The sequence below is a fragment of the Primulina tabacum genome, chromosome 8, assembly GCF_025594145.1.
Source record: "Primulina tabacum isolate GXHZ01 chromosome 8, ASM2559414v2, whole genome shotgun sequence".
Classification (NCBI taxonomy): Eukaryota; Viridiplantae; Streptophyta; class Magnoliopsida; order Lamiales; family Gesneriaceae; genus Primulina; species Primulina tabacum.
Window position 1 is genome coordinate 23,471,856 of NC_134557.1, and position 25,059 is coordinate 23,496,914.

The 25,059-nt window shown below is 36.0% G+C and overlaps 1 pseudogene; it reads right to left on the bottom strand.

The window, feature by feature from the left end:
- Positions 1-20,379: 20,379 nt before the first annotated feature.
- Positions 20,380-24,866, bottom strand: LOC142554648 (type I inositol polyphosphate 5-phosphatase 4-like; annotated as a pseudogene).
- Between the last annotated feature and the right edge of the window lie 193 nt (positions 24,867-25,059).

Sequence of the window (25,059 nt, forward strand, 5' to 3'; positions counted from 1 at the left end):
TGACTTTTTCTTACTTTTATTGACTCAAGCCTATCACTAACCATTACATAAACTTATTTTTTGACTTCTAATAATTTTCTTAAACGTAAACATGTGCCTCTTGATTTAATTACTTAATAGCTAAACCGCGCAGCGTTTTGAACCAGAATAATTTAATATTTTTTACCAAATTTTAATCATAGACTTTTCATCCCTAACTTACCCCCGTGAGACATGAACCAACCCCCTGTGTACCACGGTTCGAACCCGTTCCCTTCTCCGAAGCCATTACCGAGCCTACATTCTCCCTAGAACCCATATGCATCTACAAACCCCAAACCACCGCCGAGCCACCTTGGACCACGGCTGGACCAGAACCTAGCCTACCCTCCTGGACCATCACAAACTGTCTAGATTGTGCGCACTCGACCCACACCTCGCAGCAAGCCATGCGCGCACCCGGCAGCCCTTAAGCTTGCGGCTGCCACTTCTCCTCTGAGCCATCCTTTCCCAGCCGCCTAGGAACCTACTAGACCCTAACTGTTCATAGCCTCTTTCATGCACCTAGCCTTTCCAAAAATCGATCGCTCCTCTACTTCGTCAATCAATGATCCCAGTAATGATAGCCCTCTATCTAGCCCTTGGACACAGCCTTCATATGGCCTTGACCAAGTCTGGTCGAGCCCTAGTGCAGCCATGACCGAACCATCCCAAGCCAAGGCCCCCAAACCATAGAAACCCTTGGTTCTATTGCCCCTTCACCACACGACTCTTCTATCTTCTATCCAGCTATCGTTTTGTACCGAGATGAATCTTTTCTCGTCCCTTAAGCATACTACAATGGCAATGTGTCCTTTGGAATTCATATCGCATCTCAAACAAGCATAAAACATCAAAAGTTTGAAAATAATCATCTAAACGTTAAATAATTTGATCAATAACATTTTTCATGCTTTCAAAAATACAACACATGTATTATGATTTGAATGGTTGAAAAATTAAGGTTTGAAATGTGTCTTTGTGTTAATAACACTTGATTAATTAATCGTTGGCGTGGGGTAGCGAAGATGAGCGACTGGGGGACGTCTAGGCTTTACAATTCTTGCTCTGCATATTTCGAAAATTTAGTGTGTGCTGGTGTGTGTTGTGCGGCTGGAATGAGTGTCCAAGAACCCTAATTTGGTTCTTTATAATTTCGAAAATAGGTATTAAAGTTTATGGTTTTAGCCCTTTTTAGTTTAGGACTCAATTAGGTCATTTAATCCTAATTAATATGGGTCAATTAAAGCCCATTTAATCATAAAATAAAATTTTAATATAGGTTTTTTATTAATACTTTCGGATTCATAAAAGTCCTTCGTTTAACTAAAACCGGCTTCTCGAATAAAATAAGACCCGCCTCGTAAAAAATTTGGACTTCAGCATTTTAGAAATTTTAATCCTATTTAATCTTATCATCGAGCTTTAAAAATAATTATCAAAAAATATTTTCATCTTGGTCGTCCCCGGTCTCTTTTCCCGGCCTAATATCGAATATCCAGAAAAAAAAAATCATTAATTTCATGACATCATGCAAAGTTAGTCAATTAAACATTTAATCATAATAAAATATATCATTTAATCATTTTAAATCAACTAAATAAAATAAATAAGCAATTTAAATAATTCTCATGCATGAACTTTACGTGGACTGATTTTCGAACGTTACAAGTTTAGAAGAATCCGAAACTATTTCTAGGAGCTTATTACTCAGAATCATAAATTTACCTTATGATTCTGATATGTTCCTATTTCCTCTTGATGTCTAATGTTAAGAAAATATTATTCCCAAGAATTTTGGTTTATGACAAAAACAGGTCAGCTTGAAACCAGCTATGGTTCGTATCTGAGATATGCATCAGCTCAACCGCTCTGTTCATCCACTGGTATATCTTCCTGACCGGCTAAAGCTCCAAGAAGTCTCAACCGCTTACTTAAGACTGTTAGCAGATTCAGCTTGGAGTTTAATGATTCTCAGAACCAGATCATTAAAGAAGACTATTTATTGCTCGAAGACATTCTCTGACCGGCTTAATACATTCAAAGATATTACATCATCTTGAAGTCAACATATACTTTCATCAGTTCCAAAAATGATATGCATTTATATTTTTTATCCCAGAAAGGGTAGACCAAGTATAGACTTCCAGTTCTGATTAAAGAAGATAGTTACCATAAAAGGAACTCTTCAGGAAAAGTGCTTCAGAACTATGCCGAGCAAAAGGAACATTAAATGCGTCTATGAAAGATCATTAAATGCTCATTAAGTCAATAGCAACACATCTGTTCATTGGAGCATGTTAACGTTGATGCATCCTTTCCGACCGTTAAGAAGATCGTCTATATATCAACAAAGGAGAATGCTAGCAAAGATACTTGATCTATCAGCTGAAAAATCTTGTTTCTAGCATACACAAAAAGATCTCAGAGCGCTATCACAATCTTACACATTTCATCGCTCTCTCAAGCACGCTTAAAACTGCATTACACTCGATCGTCTAAGGATAAATTTCGTGCTACTCAAAACAAATCGTTTATTCACATCAGTAACCTTTTGGTTATTAGATCAAGTCTTGGTGTCTGGTGAACTGAGTGTTCTTAATATCCAGAAGTGTAAAGTGATCACTATTGGGAATTGTGTACCGTTTTCCGCACTCATCAGTGGTTCAAGTTTCAAAACGTTTGAGAAAGAATTTTCAACCGCCTAAAAACGATTGAAAACTAATTTTAGAAAAGAAAATTTAAAAGAGTTCATTCACCCCCCCCTCCCTCTAAACTCTTTTCCGATCCCAACAAGTGGTATCAGAGCGGGGTTTTCTCAAACACTGACATCCTTTCAATCACTTATGGCTTCTTTCAATAAAATTCCAGTGTTCTCTAAAGAATATTATGACGATTGGAAAATTCGCATGCAGGCACATTTAGCAGCCCAAGATGACGACATGTGGTATGTCATCACTGACGGGCCAATGAGAATTCTGAAGGTTAATACAGCTGCAACTACAACTGAAGGTGCTCCTCAGATGGTTGAAAAGCACAGATCTGAATGGGCAGCTGAGGATAAAAAGAAGGCGAATTTGGATAACGTTGCGAATGATATTCTCTACAAACTCTGGACAAGAATATGTTCGCCAAAATCAAGACCTGCACTACTGCGAAGGAAATATGGGAAAAACTTACTGAACTATGCGAAGGCAATGATCAGACTAAGGAAAACAAGTTGACTGTGGCTATCCAGAAGTTTGATAACGCAAAGATGAAGCCAGGAGAAACTCTTGCAGAATTTGACGAACGGTTCAGCAGTATCATCATCGAACTCACCTCACTCGGGAAAGAATATTCCAATAGAGAAATTGCTTTAAAGATTATGCGATCTCTTCCAAGAGAATGGGACGTAAAGACCATAGCAATACGAGAATCTAAGGATCTGAACAAGCTGGAACTTCACGACCTATTCGCCGATCTTAAAGGTTATGAGTTTGAGCTTGGTATACGAACTGAAGAAGACCCATCCACATCGCAAGAAACAAAGGCACTGCCAGCTACCATAGTGACTCTTCCGGTCGAAGAGTCCTCAAGTAAGAAATCGGCCGACCAATTAAGCAATGAAGCCATGTCTTTATTCGTTAAAAAATTCAGTAAATTCATGCGTAAGAATCAATCACAGATGAATGAACCTCACTTCAACAAGGACCATACTGATGATGGTCAAGCTTGTTTTAACTGTGGAAAGAAAGGACACTTTATTGCAGAATGCAACAGGCCAAGAAAAGATGAAAAGAAATCAAGTGACAGAAGACGAGTTAAAGACAACAAAAGATTCATCAAAAAGAAGAGCCACCGAGTCTTAGTTGCAGAAGAAGATAAAGGAAAATGGCCTGAATCAGAATCTGAAAAATCTATTTCTGAAGAATCTTCAAGTGAAAGCGAAGATGAGAAAGTAGAGTGTCTCATGGCCAAAGAAGATCAAGAATCTACTGATGAAATGGTGTCAAAGAAAAAGAACTTGGAGGGATCAATCTGGTTCCTGGATAGTGGCTGTTCTAGACACAAGAATGGAAGCAAAGATATCCTGTCAGAAGTAATCAACTACAAAGGTCCAAAAATCACCTTCGGTGACAATTCTAAAGGTAAAGCTGTGGGTAAGGGTAAGATTATCCATGGCAAAATTATTATTAGAGATGCACTTCTTGTAGAAAATCTATGTTATAACCTGATAAGCATAAGCCAACTATGTGACAGTGGTTAGACCGTAGAATTTCAAAAACTCATATGTACTGTCAAAACCGCTGCAGGTAATATCAAGTTAACTGGTCATAGAGAGCAAAATACATACAAAGTTAAATGGAATGATGACTGTCTTAGCGCACCTACCTGTTTTGTCGCCTTAAATGGAAATAAAAATTGGCTTTGGCATAAACGACTCAATCATCTTAATTTCAAATCTATTTCCACTATTAGCAAACTTAAATTAGTATCTGGATTGCCTAACATTGATTTTGCCAAAGATAGAATTTGCAATGCTTGTCAGTTAGGTAAACAAGTCCGGTCAACATTCAAGAGCAAAGGAAGAAACTCATCAGCAAGATGCCTGGAACTTCTTCATATGGACTTGTTCGGACCAATACCCGTAACAAGCTTAGGGAGAAAGAAATACACTCTCGTAGTAATTGATGATTTCTCCAGATTTATATGGGTAACATTTCTAAACTCCAAAGACCAAACCGCTGATCAACTTATCAAGCTGCTCAAAAGACTTCAAAACGAGAAAAGTGAAGCAGTTGACATAATCAGGAATGATAGAGGAACTGCATTTCTAAACCGATTCATATCATCCTATCTTGAAGATCATGGCATAAAACATGAATTATCAGCAGCAAGATCACCTCAACAAAACGGAGTAGCTGAAAGAAGAAACCGCACATTGAAGGAAGCAGCTAGAACCATGCTAGCTGAATCTGGTATCTCACAAAGGTTCTGGGCTGAGGCCATCGACACAGCATGTTATACTCAAAACCGGTCCATGATCAATAAGAATCATGAGAAAACTCCATATGAAATTTGGACCGGAAAGCAGCCAGAAGTTGGATACTTTCGCATCTTTGGTTGTAAGTGTTTCATTCACATTAATGGCAAAACACATCTCACCGCTTTTGATGTTAAAACTGATAATGGCACCTTTTTAGGATATTCAGCAGTGAGTAAAGCATACAGAGTTTATAACCAAAGAACTCTCAATGTTGAAGAATCTATACACATTGTATTTGATGAATCATCTATATATCATGACAATAATAGTAACAGTATACATGATTTAATAAATAATCTTGATGCAACTAACCTTGAAGCAAGCAGTGATGATGAGGTAGATCTGAGAAAAATAGGGGGAATCACATCAAAAGAAAATCCAACCGCTCAAGAACAAACTCAACAGGTGAACGAACCAGAGGACATCCAACAAACGTAGATAGAAGTAGCACTGGAGCAAGAAGAAGGAATTATTCAACCTACCGAGCTAAATCCATATGGACCATGTCTCCAGTGGAAAAAGGATCATCCACTTGAGCTGGTCATCGGTAACCCTACTGCTCCTCTTAGAACTAGAATCAAATGATAAATGAAGTTATGCATGCTGCATTTGTTTCTCAAATAGAACCTAAGAAAATTGATGATGCATTACTTGACTCAAATTGGATAGAGGCCATGCAAGAAGAACTTAATCAGTTTGAAAGAAGTAAAGTTTGGCATCTAGCCCCTCGGCCTAATAACACTCATGTGATTGGAACTAGATGGGTATTCAAAAACAAAATTGATGAAAACGGTTTGATTATAAGAAACAAGGCTAGACTTGTAGCTCAAGGTTATAGACAAGACGAAGGTATAGACTTTGATGAATCCTTTGCCCCTGTCGCCAGGTTAGAAGCTATAAGAATATTTCTGGCATTTGCAGTATTTAAGGATTTCAAAGTATATCAAATGGATGTTAAATCTGCATTTTTGAATGGATTATTAAATGAGGAAGTTCATGTAGAACAACCACCTGGTTTATTAATCACACTTTTCCTGATTATGTTTACAAACTGGACAAAGCTCTGTGTGGACTGAAGCAGGCACCAAGAGCATGGTATGACACATTAACCAAATTCTTGCTTGAACATGGTTTCTCAATTGGAATGGTTGATAAAACATTGTTTACATTCTCAAAAAATGATCTTTCATTGTTTGTACAAATATATGTGGACGATATTATTTTTGTATGAACTAACCCTAAGCTATGTGAGAGATTCTCTAAGATGATGCAGGAGCAATTTGAGATGAGTATGATGGGCGAATTAAATTACTTTTTAGGACTGCAAGTCAAGCAGTCCGAAAATGGAATATTTATCAATCAAGCCAAATAAAATCGAGATATGCTAAAGAAATTCAGCATGGAAAATTGCTCTCAAGCTTCCACCCCAATGAACTCATCAATTAAACTGGATAAAGATGAAGGAGGAATCTCTGTGGACAAAAAAATGTACAGAGGGTTAATAGTTTCTTTTCTATATTTGACTGCCAGCCGACCGGACATTATGTTTGCGGTTTGTTTATGCGCACGGTTTTAAGCTAAACCTATGCATTCTCATTTTATTGCCTCTAAACGTATCCTTAAATATCTTAAAGGAACTACTAATGTGGGTCTCTGGTATCCCAAAGATTCAAGTCTTAATCTTGTAGGATATTCAGATGCAGATTATGTGGGGTGCAAAGTCGACAGAAAGAGTACAAGCGGTTCATGTCAATTTTTAGGCGAACGGTTGATTTCATGGCTTAGTAAGAAACAAACTTCAATTGCTATATCAACCGCTGAAGCAGAATATCTTGCGGCTGGAAGTTGCAGTGCTCAGATGCTTTGGATACAACAACAATTAAAAGATTATGGCATCCAAGCTACTGAATCATCCATTTTCTGCGATAACACCAGCGCAATAGCAATCACATACAACCCAGTTATGCACTCTCGGACAAAACATATTGATATCAGACATCACTTCATCCGAGAACACGTCATGAAGAAAGAAATATGGCTTGAATATGTTCATACGGATCAACAAACTGCCGATATTTTCACAAAACCATTACCAGAGGCTAAGTTCTCTCATTTTTGCAATATGCTTGGATTAATTGATTTATCTTGATGTATTTAGTTCTTATATCTGTTTAGTTTGTATTGCAGGAAATAAACGGAAATATAAAGAGAAAGTCGGTAATACAAAATAAAAATATTTTATTGAACAAACAGTCGGCATTGTATATCCCTAACTTCATCTTCTACCGCCCTCAACCAGTTGCGCAACCAAGCGGTCAGCTTACCGGCGGAGGTACGTAAAAATTCATCTGAGAAAGCAATCTTCCTCAGAGTCCTCTGCACTTTTAAGAGCATGAGAAGGTAAACGCCATCATCAGAGAAGACGTATGATGCATCAGCGACATAAAGAAGTCGCTGATACTTCATCAGAAGTGCCATCTTCTTAGAGGTAGCACCTAGTCCTCTCTCAAAAGAGAACTGAAGCTCCTGGACCTCTGTCCAGACCGCCAGCGTCTTCTCAAAAATGCTATCTTCAAAAGCAGCCTTGCGGGTAGCTATCATCGATTCTATAAATTCTTTCACAAGATCTAGCTCACTTGAACTGCCTGCTTTCGCCATCTTGATATATGTTGATTAACTCATCCCTCTACCTGTTTTTATAGATGAAATATCATATGAAGGGTCTCTCTCTCTCTCATACCGACAGCCACTAGGATTTCAAGAGGCTTTCTGTCTAAGCCATCGACGGTTCACTATTCTGGATTAGTTTTTAATCCACATGTTTAGGGGGAAAAATGGTTAAGTCATTAATTAAATAGACTTCTCAACCATTTCTTCCTAACTACATTACTCATACGGTTCATTTTACTTGGGCACGATACTTCCACGTCATTTCTTAAAAATTACTCAAACTTTTCGACTGCCTCTGACTGACGTGACAGTTTTTACTTTTGAAATTTCAAATTAATTATTTTACCGCCGCCCAAAATTTTCAAAACTTAAAAATTTCTCTCCACTAACAGTCCTCCACGTGGACTGACTGGTGATTATCTGAACCGCACATACATATTCTACACTTGCACCCTCATTAAGTCTTACCTTGCTATTCTCTACTCGATCGCGTTTAAGCTTAACTTACAGGTGCTGAAATTAAAACCCTCTCGGTAAATCAAGAAAATGGCTGCCTCTATTGTTCAGAACACAGTCGCTGTTAACTTCGCGTCCATATTTGCCATGCCCAACAAATCAATGCTGAAACGTCTGCTTAATCGTTTTCTTAAAACGTACTAAATATTTTTTTTTCAAACCTCACATAGCATTCGGCCGAACCATAAAATATTTTGGAACCATTTTAAAAGTAAAACAACCAACTATTTTATCAACCCAAAAATATTATTTGAAAAGTATAGCCCATACTATAATCTCTCAAAAACCACTCATAAATAAATCGTCGTAAAAATATCTTTAACATAACTTAAAATCATAAATCATAACTAGTGTGGAAAACTAGAGTCGGTCCTCGGGTTATGTGCACCTTCAGTCCAGCAAAGTCAACCATCAAGACCTCCATTCACATTATTATAATAACCTGCATCAATCATACCTAGTGAGTCTAAAGAATCAACACATCATATCCTTGATAACAAGTAATACGTAATACAGTTAACATATAACAGTGAAAAATATTTGTACTTAAAATATCGTTTTCATAAAAATGCATAAAGTTAAAACATAACATTTTCGTAAACATTTTCATGATTCATAAAATTTTAAATAAAAACGTTTTCATAATCTTATGCATAAACGTTTTCATACACCTTTTCATATAAACTTAAACATATTCATATTCGTATCCATATTCATATTCGTATTCATATTCATGTTCGTTTTTGTTGAATTCAGATCGTGATTGTGGCTCGTATTCTTAAACGTATTGGGCGATGGATCCATCTACATGTAACCACAGTACTGGACGGCGAGGGACACCAGCAACACTCTCACCGGTCAACTAGGCCCTGGCCAACGTATTAACATATTCATATTTGTATTCGTATCAATGAAAGCACGATCGTCGGGCTCCCATTGGGACCATAACCCTCACGATATTTTCAACATATTGTAGTCACAATCCTTCACATCCTTCAACATGTCGTATTTCCATCACTTAATAAAAAAATGCATATAATATCATTTTATTTTGAAACCAAGCATGCAACATATCTTTTAAATGTCCAAATTAAATCATAAAATTCATAAACATTTAAAAATCATAATTTAACATATTAAAATCATAAAACATTTAAATATATTAATATCTTAAAAATCTATAAACATTTAAAAATACATATTTTGTCATATAAAAATTCATAAACATTTAAAATAATCATATTAGCATATAAAACAGCATTCAGGACACTACCATGACGTTTACTAATTTTTAGGTTTAAAAAAACCGTTTTACCCCTAGACGTAAAATTTCACGTTTTTGAATTTTTATTAATTCCATTGACTCCAACATGTCCCAAATAATTATTTAAACTTACATGAATTTTCTCATATTTTATTTAGCTTAACTCGAGGACCTTTAATTTAATCTTTAAATAAGACGTATTATTGCGTTTTAATCCCGAATTAAACAAAAACTTAATATAAAATTCCCAAATTCAAAACTTAGGCTTTTAATAATTATTTGAGTTTAAATATAATTTTTCATAATTTTATTAAACTTAAATCTAGGCGTTTCAATTAATTCGTTAATTAGCGTTTCGTGCGGCGATTAAATTCCGAATAAATCCAAAACTCAATATTTTGATCCCAAATTTTAAACATAAGATTTTTAGTATTTATTATACCCTTAGGAACCATGAACCACACCCGTGGACTCATGGTTCTATTTTTTTGTTCTAAAATTCGAAATATTGACACCTAATCGAAACCACCGAGCCATCTCCCAATTTACTCGAGCCACGCCCGAGCTACCTTGAGCCAAAATCTAGCCAACACACCTAGGGACCCTACTAACCAAGCCCAGCACAAAAACCCGGCACTGGACCGCTCCAAACTTGCTGGAATTTGACACCCCAAAATCTGCTTTTGTGTGTGTGTGCTTCCTTGTATGTCTAGGACTCCTAACCCAACTAGGACTCTCCCAGCCGATCCACCACCGAGCCCACCTATCCCTAACCATCCCTGGACCAAGCCTAGACCAGCCCAGCCCCAGAACCCATGCACGCAGCACTGAATCGTCACAGTAACTTCACGCGCAGCACTTGCTGCCATGCATCCCTCACGTCTTCTTGAACCAGCAGCCAACCTAACCACCACAGCCCCTGCCCATGCCCTTAAGCATCATCCTAGGACCCTAAAGAGTCGACCTAGCCCAGCCCAGAACCCACAGGCCAAGCCCCTTCTTCCCTGCACAACAGCACCCCTGCGCTGCCCCATTGAAGCTCTCGGGTGGCCAGCCCCTAATTTTCGAGTCCTAGCATGGCTAGGACTGGACTCTTCCCATGACCCCGAGCCCTGGCCCCAACCGAACCCAAGCCCAGCCCCCATGCCCATATGACCGAACCCATGATCACATGTGAAAGCAAGTTTCTTTTCTGGTTGCTTCATGATCGTGTGTAGTGTTTAGGTGATGTTCTAGGACTCTAAATTCATGAAAAACAATGCTTAATTGTGTCCTAATCATGGCAGCCCTCTTAAACACATAATAACATGAATTGGGAATCAAAAACCTTGCTTGAAATTTCATGTGATATACTAAAACGAAAAATACACAAAAGTGTCACTTGTTTTCCATATTTTTCATGCATAACATATATTATGATGTGATGATGAGTAAAAGGAGAATATGGCGTGCCTTTGCGTTTTAAACGCATGATTATTCGTTGATGATTGGCGAAGAACGGAGCAAGACCTTGGCTTGAATTCCCTTGAGTTTTCTCGATTTTTTCCCTTCAATATTGATGATGGTGTGTGCCGTGTGATTGGTAATGCCATTTCAGAAAAGTGGGCGTGAATAAAGTGTGGGTTTAGGGTGAGTTTTATACATTAAATACTAATTAAACACTAACAAGGCTTTAGGCCTATTAAGCCAATAATTTAGGCCTATTAGTCTTAATTAGGATTTAATTAAAAATTAAAATAGTTTTAGTAAAATAAGTTTGTGAATTTAATAGACGGGTTGCCAAAAAGTTCGTATTTTTGTTGAAAATCCAACATCGATAAAAATTACGCCCCGACGTATAAAATCACCTCAAAATCCCTTATTTTCAAAAATATGAAAAAAAACCAACACCCATATTTTAAATAATTAAAACAATTATTTAATAAAAATATTTTACGTTTTTTAGCCATCGGTCTCCGTTCTTCGATCGCAACTTGAATAATCCTTTTTAAAAATACATTTTAATGCAACCATGTAGAAAAAAATATATTTTAAACATGTAAATATGCACAACGTAATTAATTAATGCAATTAAATCATTTAATTGAAATACACAAAGAATTTAATAATTGCATGCATGTGGTTCGCGTGGACCTTTAAATTTTCGGGGCGTTACAGATGCAAACCATGTTTCGCACAATAGAATATTCTGGGCTTCGCTCCTTTCTGGGTTGTAGCTACAAATACTCAGACACACTACTGAAGGAATTTTTTAATCCGCCCACATGAAGAACGGAGAAATTATTTGTGCGGTTCAAAACAAAAACCTCCAGTTCACCCAAAAGATGTTAGCTGAATTGTTCAGCTTACACACGGATGGAGTTACTGATTTCTCAACACTGCCATATGGAAATATCGACATTTGGCGAAGTACTTTCTCAAACACGGACTCTCCAATCTCTCATCCAACATGTCAGAAACGCGATTTAAAGATTGAATTCAGACTGTTGGCTGATATTGTGGCAAAAGGACTGCTTGCCAAGGCCGGTGCATACGATAAAATAACCTTTGAGAAATTTCTTGTTATGGCCACTATTTCCTCTGAACTACACATCTTGGTAGCCATGATCAATAAAGAAAACTAATCACAAGGGTTTGCAGTTCCAATCTGCCACATGTTGATCAACGTCGGGGTTCAACCGGTTGATATGTTAGAAGTTGTCAAAACTAAGCTCTTCAACTGGGTATCGGTTGAAATTTTTATCCAAAAGAATCGACCGGCTGAGGAGATAGTCTCCATCAAGACTGAAACCGGGGAAGGGTTTGTAAAACAAAAAAAATCATCCAAAACCGTTTCAACCGCCAAGGAAACCAAGAGGAAGCTGGTTCTAAAAAAAAGCTCTGATGATGAGTCCAAAGATGACGTTCCAGTTGCTCAAGATTTTAAGAAAAAGAGATCTGCACAACCAACAAAATAAGATTGGTCAAACATCTTTCTACACCACTCGTTCCTGCCCCAATCCCTGCAATCTCAGTCACTAAGTTAAAAGGGATTCAAATTACAGAACTAGAGTTTGAGTCCTCTTACTCTGGAGTTCCCATTGTTCTCTCCTCAGATAAGGGCAAAAGGGTGATGATTGAAAATCCACCTCAAAACAATGCAGTTCATACGGCCATAGTACTTGCAAGCGAGAGTGTAAATGAGGTTGTCCAGAAAAAGATAAAGATGTTTGACAGATGGGTTAAATATCGGACTGCTGTAATTTTTGATTCTCTACTTCAAACCGGCAAAATAAAAGCAGCTGTTAAGCTGGAGCGGTCCATTTTGGAATGGACAGAAACGGCTGATATTCAAACTGCTCTTCAACGACGAGACTTTCTGGAACTTCAAATGAAAGAAAGCACTCTCCGAATCATCATACGATTGAAAAGAAATAATTCTGACCCTTTTTGTCCTACATCCAAGGATGATTCGGCAGTCATCTCTCAACTTGAGATGGACGCGTTGTCACTGGCTATGAGAGTCGCTCAAATGCGACAGGATCTTAATCTCCCAGCTGTTACAGATCAAACAAATTTAGACTCTCTGATGGACATTCATGAAGATCTTAGCTCAGAACAGTGTCAAGCCATCCCTACTAAAAAGGATTCCTCATCTATTTCTCCCGACCTTCCAAGTTCTGGAACACAGAGTCATCAGATTACCACTGACATTCCATCTGAGTCTCGAACAATCTCTGCCATGGATCAGTCTACCCAACTGTATCCACTTGATCCTTCAGCTGCTAAAACTATTTATGTTGATGAGGCAGAGAAGTTTTTATCCGACTTTGATAAAGCTGTCACTTTTCAAGATCAAACAGTCTCTTCACCAGTTTCTCCAGCCAAGGATGATCCAACAGCTTTTTCAGAACAGACGTTGATTTCTCCCAAGGAAGTGCATACAACCCAGCTGACCAATCCCTTGATGATTGCAAAATATCCTCCACCAACTTCTCCGCCAGCACAATCATAGGAACCGGATGTCACTGGATCTAAACCGTCTGCTTCTATTAGAAACATTGATCAACTTATTCAGTGCATTAAGGATGAACTCCTTGAGCCTGAACCATCAAAAGCTGCTGGTAAGATTTCCTCCACTCAACTGGTTTCTTTCTAACACAGGTTACTATATGAAGAAGGTGAACCTGAACAACATTAAGATCTAGAAGAAAGTTGCCAACAGCAGATTTTGACAAGGTTGATCACCATGGATTAATCCATTTTGGATCTCAATCGAAAACAATCTGATCTCAAGGAAGATTTTCGATCAGTCAAGACTGCTTTCCGTAATGATCTTTCCACCATGGAAATAAGTTTTTCTCTCTTGCAAGCAAAACATAATTCTGCTAATCTTAACCTGTGCCTTGGTCTATCGGAGCACATGACACGTCTTCAAGAAAACTTGGAACAACGCCTCGATGCCCAAGGTGCTCAGCTTGCAGAGATCATGGAATTTCTTGTTCATGGTGATGTCAAAAAGGGGGAAAGAGAGCGTCAAAAGGCAATTCAAGAAGCAGAAATATCTGTTATGAAGAAGTAACATGAATTAAAAGAACAGGTAGACAAGGCGAAAAGCAGTGGAACAAAGTAAAAGGTTCAAAGAAACTTTTGTTGCAAATTTTCTTATTACAGGTGGTTACTCTGTTCTTTGTAATTTCATTATCTTAATGAAATACAATATTTTTTCGCCTCTATATATCTTCGTCAATATTACTATGTTTCTTAGCCCTACAGCTAGGTTTTGTCATCACCATAAAGAGGGAAATTGTTAAGAAAATATTATTCCCAAGAATTTTGGTGTATTACAAAAACAGGTCAGCTTGAAACCTGCTACGATTCGTATATGAGATATGCATCAGCTCAACCGCTCTGTTCATCCACTGGTATATCTTCCTGACCGGCTAAAGCTCCAAGAAGTCTCAACCGCTTACTTCAGACCGTTAGCACATTCAGCTTGGACTTTAATGATTCTCAGAACCGGATCATCAAAGAAGACTATTTATTGCTCGAAGACATTCTCTGACCGGCTTAATACATTCAAAGATATTACATCGTCTTGAAGTCAACATATACTTTCATCAGTTCTGAAACTGATATGCATTTATATTTTTTATCCAAGAAAGGGTAGACCAAGTATAGACTTCCAGTTCTGATTAAAGAAGCCAGTTACCATAAAAGGAACTCTTCAGGAAAAGCGCTTCATAACTATGCCGAGGAAAAGGAACATTAAATGCATCTATGAAATATCATTAAAAAAATTCGACAACAACACATCTGTTTAGTGGAGCAGGTTAATGTTGATGCATCCTTTCCGACCGTTAAGAAGATCGTCTATATATCAATAGATGAGGGTGCTAGCAAAGATACTTGATCTATCAGCTGAAAAATCTTGTTGCCAGCATACACAAAAAGATCTCAGAGCGCTATCACAATCTTACACACTTCATCGCTCTCTCAAGCACGCTTAAACCAGCATTACACTCGATCGTCTAAGGATCAATTTCGTGCTACTCAAAACAAATCGTTTATTCACATCAGTAACCTTTTGGTTATTAGATCAAGTCTTAGTGTCTGGTGAACTGAGTGTTTTTAATATCCAGAAGTGTAAAGTGATCACTAAGAGTTCCAATACAGGCAGTGTGATAAGTCCTGGTTGGAGTGGGCTGTTGCAAATAAGTTGTAAAGCCAAAGTCTTTTAGTGGAATTCTTTTTGGAAAAGGAAGAAGGGGTGACGTAGGAGTATTCAATCTCCGAACATTCATAAAATCCTGTGTTATTTACTTCTTGCAAGCTCTTACTTTTCCAACCGCAATTTTTTAAGTTTGCTAAAAGTGTTTGAACTGTCTATTGGGAATTGTGAACCGTTTTCCGCACTCATCAGTGGTTCAAGTTTCCAACCGTTTGAGAAAGAATTTTCAACCGCCTAAAAAACGATTGAAAACTAATTTTAGAAAAGAAAATTTAAAAGAGTCACCCATCCCTCTAAACTCTTTTCCGATCCCAACATCTAACATTGGTTAAATTTTCTTGTAAATATTTCAAAATATTGGAATAAGTCATGTAAATATTTACTCTCGAACCTGTGTTCGGATCCATAATTTTTTGACTAAAATCTCCTCCTCAAGCATTTAATTACGCAATAATAATAATTTGACATGTTTGAAATAATTTTATATAGTCTCTGATATCATTTTCATGGCCGGGAATATTAATTTCTAACTTTTATGTTTTGAAGATGAATTTGTGAAAAATTATTGAAACATAAAGAACTAATTTGGAGTTTGGAAGAAAATAAATTGAATTGAGATTTTATTTAACATTAAGGATCCAATTGAATTTTTCGCCCAAGTTTACTTAATGAAGTTTATAAAGATGATTGACCTTATGTAACTCACTTCTAGAAATTATTATTATATTATATATGCAGTCATTTAAAGCATATACATATAATATATATATATATATATATATAAAGTCACTTAATTCAAACTGAGTCATAAAATTAATGACCTTCGACGTTAACAATGAAGTTATTTAGAGGAAAAAACACTATTATTTAAGTTGAGACATAAAAATTTGAAGTTAAAAAATATTATTTTATTTTTATTTTTCGATTTATCATCTTAACTTGAATAAAACAATGCCGAATTTTAAGATGGCCTTCAACCGTTGGTATAAATATTCTATCTATTCTATTTTATTAAGATTGAGCACATGATAGTAACTACTTAGGAAGACACCAATTTTTTCTTCTAATTTTACCCTTATGTGATACTAATATTACACTTTTGTTTTTTGATATTTTGTTTTTTTTTTAAATTTCAAGACACACTTTTATTTTTTATTTTTTTTATTTTAACAATTCAAATATCAATTTAGTCACTCCATAAATTGTTAAATTACACTTTAGTCCTTCGATAATGATAAAAAAAAATGCACGCACGCATCGCGTATGCATAATTACTAGTTAATATTAAGCGGCGCAATAGTCTAGGAATTAGTAGCTACGATAGAACAGCATAGGAGGTTTATTTATTTTTATTTTTTTAAAAAAATAACTTTTACCTCTGTAAGTATATATTATAATTTGTTCACATATTTGAACTGAATGATAAATTTTTTTTAAACTATATTTTTTAGTAATTATGTTATTCAATTTACTCAGCATGTGTTTAATAAATACTAGTGGTTTTGTATACGTCTTATGCACTGTGTACTCGCGTAGCCTTTCATTTGTTACTGTCTTTAATATATTATTTTATTATTTTTGAAGTCAAATCAATTAATATTTATACTATATTATTAATTTCGATTCATTTAAATTAACCAGCCTTTGTTGTCATGGTCTATTTTAATAATTATATATATAAATAAAGTGTTAAAATTTTAATTCAAGCCATATATAGTTCAGTGGATAAAGTCTTTGTTTATTATGCTTAATAATGTTGTAGTTTCAATTCGTCATTAAGTTTTTTTTATTCCTTTCTTTTTCTATTTATTTTTTTAATTTATATATCAAAATTGCAGTAGTCTTTAACTATTTTTTATAATTATATTTTGATAATCATTTAAATATAAACCAAAATGAATTATAAAAAATATTGTACAATATCACAATACTTGCGTCGATCCACTAGTATAAATTGTTTGAGAACATGTATCTATAATATTTATCTATAATATATAAATGTTGAAGTTTTTAGTAGCTCAATTTTTTGATATTGATTAGTTTTGACGAAAATATTTGACTCATTTAGATAAATAATATTTTTATATAATTTAATCATAACTACAATATCTAATATACTTTAAATATTCAAAAATTCACATATTATCTCACAAATCACATATTCAAAATTTTGTGAATCAATTACATCTATTAATGATCATGACTGATGATGATTCATATATATTATTTTACAAATTAATCATGGCATGTGAGTTGTTCGCTAGTTAATATTAATAATTTGTATTGATGATTTCTTCTAGAATAATTTATAATTAGTTGTAATAATAATTTGTATGATGGTTTTTTGGGCTATTTTAGTGAGTAATAATGTTATAAATTATCATTATTTCGAATAATTGTTTCAGTAGAGTATGTTTGGCATTTTAAAACTTGTTTATTAATTTTAGTATCTAATATTTTTGAATAAAAATAATTTTTTTGGTGAAATATTTTTGATGTATAAGTAAATATAATTGACGAACTATGAACCTTAATAAAATAAAATTTAGAATAGCATAGATGATTTACCTTAAAACAATAATTTAAATAATATTTATGATTAATTCGTAACTTATGTTTTATTTACAAAATGAATTACTGATGACTCGTGGTATGGAAGGGCCCACTGTACAGTATGTATGTTAGACACGTAGCTACTTCCTCCCTCGCTTTGCATAAGAACTGGTATCATTTCAAACTCTCTCCACACTCCAACTTCAACTTGTACGAGCCCTAGCTTTCATCGAAATCACGCAAAATGTCTGCGAAGCACAGCAGAATCGGAAGTGTTTCGAGTCCAGTTTCCACGGCGAGCGTCTCCTACGACGGAAAGGCCAAGGTTATTGAGGCTGATGACACCAGCGAGGCGTCACGCCGGAATATCTGGACCGTTCCTTCTCCGGCGAGCGTCGTCGAGCCTGATCAGGTAACAGTTGGTGGATTCCTTGAGCGGTGTCATTATTGTAAGAAGCGGATGGCTCAGGACTCCGAGGTCTTCATGTATGGGTAAGGGATTGGCCTTTTCTGGCTTTTGTTTCTGTACCTTTTGTGATTGTGACATGTGTTTCGATGTTCGATTCTTTGGAGTGATTTCTGGTGCATTGTTCTTTCTTGTTAAAATCGAACGCTTTTCCAAGGTTCATCATAGATATTTTTAGAAAAAAATCATAGTTGTACCTCTAGAATGCATGATGCATCAAATCTCAAAGTTTTGTAAGTAATCATGACTTATTTTTTCATGTCTTCTATTTTAATTGGCTATTGTGCTGTAAGTCTAAAAATGTTTGTCTTTCATCATATACGGGATGAGTTAGCCTCTCAAAAAATTTTATTCATAATTTTACTACGGTTAATGGAACCGATGTGATCGAAACCTTTCCCATCTGGTGAAGTTAATACCCAATAGTGTGGATACTTAACCAATACTTCTTCTTTTCCATGTCTCCAATCCACTTCGTTACCCGGTCAAAATGGAAAATGGTACATAGTGTGGATAAGGCTTTAAGAGTGTGATGGGATCTTCTTACTCCATCCAATGCGTCTGATAGTTCCTAAGCAGGAGAGAATCGACGCAGATAAGGTTTCGAATTTTAAAAACCAATATATTATATATTATGTGTAAAAGCCTCCCAATCATAAAATTTTCCATATCTGATCATAAAAGTATATATTTGTACCAACGTATCTTTCACTTGTTACTTTTATTTGTTATGATTGAACTAAATGGTTGAGCATCTGTTTTCTCTAATCTAATTCTTGATTCCAATTCAACCAGTTATAACGGTGTCTGTGGCTCACCTAGTTTCATTCTCAAGTTCATTTTTATATTATTAGTTGTCCATAATCTGCTTTCTACCATGTTTTTGCCTTATATTTTCTTCAGTTCATCCTTTTGATTAGTTTTATTTTTCTCTCTGTTGACTGTAATTAAGTTATGACTAGGATTTTTTCTGTAATTGCTTGTAGGTTTTGTTGACTAAGTACGTCCGATTTTGTTGTTTATGATATTTTTGTGGCCTACAATTTCCTAGACATTGTCTTCAAATTTAATTATATCTGTTATCCTTAAACACTCCATTGATTTTTTTGGTTTGATCATAAAAAATGATTTGAAACATGCCTAATTAAACTTTTTCTTTATTCATCATCATGCTGATATTCTCTACTTCCTGTTTCACTGACGGTTCAAGATCAGATCAAGATTTGGAAAAAAAATATATCACATGTATTTCTTGTAATAATTAGTAATGACACTGATAATAATTTGTATACCAATTATGTTTTAAGTAGTGACTACATTTGAATGTACCATTGGTTGCAGTGATCTCTGCGCATTCTGCTCTTCTGAATGCCGTGGGTTTCAGATTGGATACGATCGATTGGCGGAGAAACAGGCAGCAATAGCGAAACAAAGGGCAGTTCAGGGCCAAAAGATTCACAGTTTGAAGGGTTGGCTTGGTTCTTAATTCGGGTGTGGAGACCGTGGAGTGCAGCGTTCTGTTAGCAACTGTTGTTGTCGTCTACACCTCTCAATTTTTGGTGAGCTTGCCCAAGAAAAACATGTGATTATGGAATTGTATAGCTCATTAGCAAGATAGGGAATACTTAAAATGGGTCCGTTTACTCCTCTTCCACTTATATTTAGTTTGATATGTTGTCTTCCAATACAAATTAATACTCGAACTCTTCTCATTGTTTGGTGATAACTAGTCCTACGGAAAACCTTGTTTCTTTACATGAGGCTGAAGCATGTTATAGAAATTCTGCATATGTGTTTACTGACTGAAGTTGGAGTAACATTTAGTGTCCAGATTTTTTTACCAAGTTAAGAAGAAACACCCCCAAATCTTGACCTTAAAAAAGGAAACGTATCGTGCATGTCAATATATGGAGAACTAATAAAATATAATTAAGGACTTATGGCACCAAGCCTACAAAAACAAGAGCAAAGGTGACACAAGCTTGATCAACAATTTGTTTACAACCTAAGCTGCTTTAGTTAACAACTTATGCGACCTACAATGTATTAGAAGGAAAACCAATTTACACCACAGTTTTTCTGATCATAAATAAAATATTAGTAATGAAACACATTATTGAAAGTCGCTAAAATATTACCAACAGTTTTGGTAGTATTGTCGCTGCCAGCTTGAATGTTTCAACTTGAGGTAAATGTAGAAGGGAACCCGTTATTTCATAAGGAAGAATTCTATACAATTTGGCGTGGATTCGTTATTCATTCGTGTTTAAGAGAGTGCATCAAATTTGCTCTCGTATTGGCTTTAAGTTAGCTTCTTTTACAATTCCAACCTGCAAAGGCATCGAAACATAATGGAACAATTGGATGGGTAAGAGGTAAGTTTGATGTACAAGAGTAAGGAAACGGAAAGAAAAAGACAGCAAATTACCTTGTCATTAGTACAGGAAAAACCACTATGATTCGATCCATGTAATCTTGTTCCGAGATACAGCAACTACTGCCTGTAAAAATTATGCACCAAGCACATGTTAAAACCAAGCAAAACGAGAAGCAATTCGAGTCATCTTTATAATATGTCAACAAACTCACCAGCTTTGTTGCCCCATTTCCTCGTGTCAGCGAACGAACAAGGAGGTATTCAACTGTTGATCCTTTCCTCATATGAAGCTTGGATGGACGTATGGTTCATATCCATGTGTGTAAGGAATCAACTCTTCAACCTCAATTCGAGCACTCATATGACTCGTGCTTTTCTTGATTCGACGATGGTTAATAGACTCAACTTCTGCCAGAAATACACTGTATAATGGGCTATGATTCGAAAATCTGGACTCCCCACGAACATATGACAGCTGTTGGAGGCCACGACCATGCCATAATATACATCACACCTTAATGAACACAAGAAATTTAGTCATCTCGAAAAAGTTTCATTCTGGAAGTATAGATGGCCAGACAATGACATAGTCAAGTGAAGTTTACACGTATTATTTTTTCTGGAGGAGTTACCATGCAGGTGTCTACCGTTTCTCTCTTGGGTGCCTGTTCTCCCCAGCGTATCTCTCTGAATTATTTGAATACTTGTATGTCGGAGGGAAATATATTTTCCCTTCGTTCCATCCAGGAAAAACACGTCTCTGTCTCTGCTCTATCTAGAGCTGCTTTAAATAAAGGAGTATAATTATTGACTGTGCCATGGATTTAAATGTAGAAAGAAAAGCTTTTGAGAGAGAATCTATTTGCTTGCCTGATCATTTTCCAAAAAAGCCTTTGCGCATCGATACAAAAGAGCTATTCGGTAGTTCAAATCACCAAGCCATATAATTCGACTGCAAGTAACAAAAATTGGAGAATCTGTTGAAAAGATACATTCGAAGCATAGTCAAATGCAGGAGAGTCCATAGAAGTGTTTGATGAATATACTCGGGATCGAGTATGGTTTGAGGGGTGTTATCATCTCCCTTTCTATGAGTGCGTGGAAACCTTGTTTTCCTCGAAATTTCCATGACATCAGAGTTCCTACGTTGCTCATCCCCATCTTTCTCTCCAGAGGTTAAATGACTACAAACAAAGCAGAAGCTAGTTTGGTGCAAAGACATGCTGATTGAAATTGAACCCTGAAAATTTCAATACCGGTTTACATACAAGTTTTCTCTCAACTTGTTAATTCAAATTATACAGAATCATACCTTATTTCCAAGATAGCCCATCAGCCCTCTGCCTACGCAAGATACCTTAATATTTTTTACAGCTTCCTTCAGATCCCTCTTTATCCATACTGAGAGGAAAATCCCAACCATTTTCTTATTTGGAATTAAACAATACCTCGATTTCCCAGAATTTCGGCCTTTATCGTCCACGGAAACAAAACCACCGTATGCGACAGATGAATAGGCATGTGCACAAGGTAATTCAACTAACTCATTTTCATAATCATTGAAGCCTTCCCATTGGACAAATGGATCATAATTGTCACATTGTCTATGCACGTAGTTCGCATTATTGCATACACTAAATCGACGATCAACTCTAGGATGTGGCATCAAAATGCCATTTTCCACTAGTCTCATGCTATGACTTAATGAATGAAAAGATCGACGGTAGAGGAAGGTGGAAGCGTTTTCTCTATTCAATCCTTCCAAGTCATAATCAATTTCAGTGGTCGGATAAAGAACCGAGGACGGTGTACAACAACTATCGTTCCTGCCAAGGAGACTGTTCAAGGTTTTTCGAACAAGTGATATCCATTTCCTAGCAGGGCCTCTGTCTTCAGTGCCCAAAACATTACCAGCATTTAAAGGAACAATTTCTTGAAACCTTAAAAATTGATAAAGAGACCAACATGTATCATTAATATACAAAGATCTAAAAGAAGTTTGAACTTACGATTGATTAATTGACCATAGATATCAGCAGGAGGAGAGGTGTGTAGCCACTCTTCAAGAATTAAATAATTATGTGGAGATTTTCCAGCTACATTCCATGTGTGGATCTCGGTTTTCTACGCGCCCAAACGCAACGGAAGTTTAAAATTTTAAATTTTTATTTTGATAATCAAAATAGGTTTTGTTTGGGCACTCGTATGGTTTATTGAATCAACATTCAGAGGACATAAGAATTTTATACCTTTGGTGATTAAATTATTTGACACCAACTGATCCGATATGACAGATCTAGCACTTGATGAATCCCTACGAACTTTCTTCAAGAGACTCCTTTCTTTTTTCTAATCAGGTCCATGACTGGATGATCTATTCCTCTTCCAATTTGCACTAGAAAATTGGGAGAAGTTTTGCGTTGGAGATCAAGGTTTGAGAGACGGCTCAACATTTTTCCTTCAAGAAGGTGGCCGAAACTTTTAGGTTTTGGGAAGAGGGATTTTCGAATTTCTCAATTAGTGGTGGCTAGAGTTATGGCTTCTCAACAACTATTTATAATTAACCCATGACCTAATACATATAATTAACATTAATGGGTTTGATTAATTAATTGGACTAGTACAACTAGTTTAATTAATTTAATCAAAGTACATTAAAATTTAATTATTAAGTATGTTGGACTTGTACTCCTACAAGTCCATTAAATATATTTCCCACCAATTTTAATTTAATATTTAATCAACTCAACTTTTGAGCTTAATTAATTAAATTCATTATAAATTCAACATTTGAATTTATTATTTAACTTATAAATTCAACTCCTTGATTTTATATCACCTCCAAAATTTAATATCTAATAAACCCAACAATTGAGTTTAATAAATTAAATTCTCAAATTTTATAAATTCAACTCCTTGAATTTATTCTCTCAAAATTTAATTATCATAAATTCAACTCCTTGAATTTACTATATAATATAAATTCAACTTCTTGAATTTATTCTCTCAACGGTAACAAACGATTCAGTGTTTGTGTGACCCTCAACGGTTCGGGGATATAGCTAGCCGTGGGTTCACAACTCTTTGTGATTCAGGACATAATCATTTATCTGGGGCTTACCCTAGTTAGCCCCATTCTTTTCATCAACACCTTGATCAAGAATGTCAGAACTCATTTCTGATTGCACCCATCGGATCATGGTAAGAGTGTCTAGTAACATCGCCCCATGATCCCCCATATATCATTGATAGTGCCTGCAAGAACCAGTCGATTATGATTAACGTACAGTACGGTCCCTTCATCTCATATATCCCGATCGAATCTGCAACCATTGGTTCATCGAGGGTTGCATATTAATTCGATCACTATGTGACAACTATAATAGTGGCATCGCATGTACTATTGGAGAACTCTTTCTCCAACGTACATCTCATACTCTGGCCAGAGATTCCATGCACTATTATTACATCAGATCACATAGGATATCCACACCAGTAGGTGTGCGGTGAATCCCCGACTACAATGCACTGGCTTCTATATGTGTCGCAACTATACCCAACCTCGCCACCTGATGACTCTCATGGAGCCGGTAAACGAGTTAAAGTACAGCCCTAGCATATAGAGCCTCAGTGTTGTCCCCGGTCATAAGGACTAATGTTGTACAATCATAACCACGGACTTATCCTTTCGATGAATGATAACCACTTGGAAAGTCCGAGGGAGGGTTGTTCGGTATAATCATCATATGACTACCCATCTGCATGTTTGGACATCTCTATGCCCTTACCAAGAAACGCAGACACAACATCACAGATGCTAGTCTCGAGCTCAAGCGACCTTTATCCATGTTTTAGGCGGCTGAATCGACTAGGAACGAATTTATATCATACAGTGTTTACAAACGAATTTCAACATCGAATTACGATTCATTTGTATTAAAGTATAATCAAGGTCTTTATCTATGTTTGATAACGTGGATATACAGATAAAGAAATAACGAACCATGAAATAATGAATTATATTAAAATAAAGATTGTTAATTACAATTGAGTCAATAAAATCCTTAGCCAACAGTTGGCTTGCAGGACATATACTCTAACACCATATTGCTACCAAGATCCTATTCCACATGTGAATTTTAGAATACTAGATAAATTTTAGACTATAAAGTGAAAATGAAGCACAAACCTGTAGTTGTTCAAATCTTTAATATGGGAAGCATCACATTCGATCTTATTTCGTTTGAATGATTTCTCTGCCATTTCAATTGGTAACAGAGGCATTAGATTTAAGAAAATGGAAGGAATCAGACATGCTTAAAGGACTGGTTGATCCAAACCTTTTCGAGATCGGTAAGTCCAAATATGGAACCAGAGCCATTGGTTATGGTTTCGGTTTCAACATTATTTGATTAAATAATTTGCATAAAAAATCAAATGTATGAACTGAACCTGT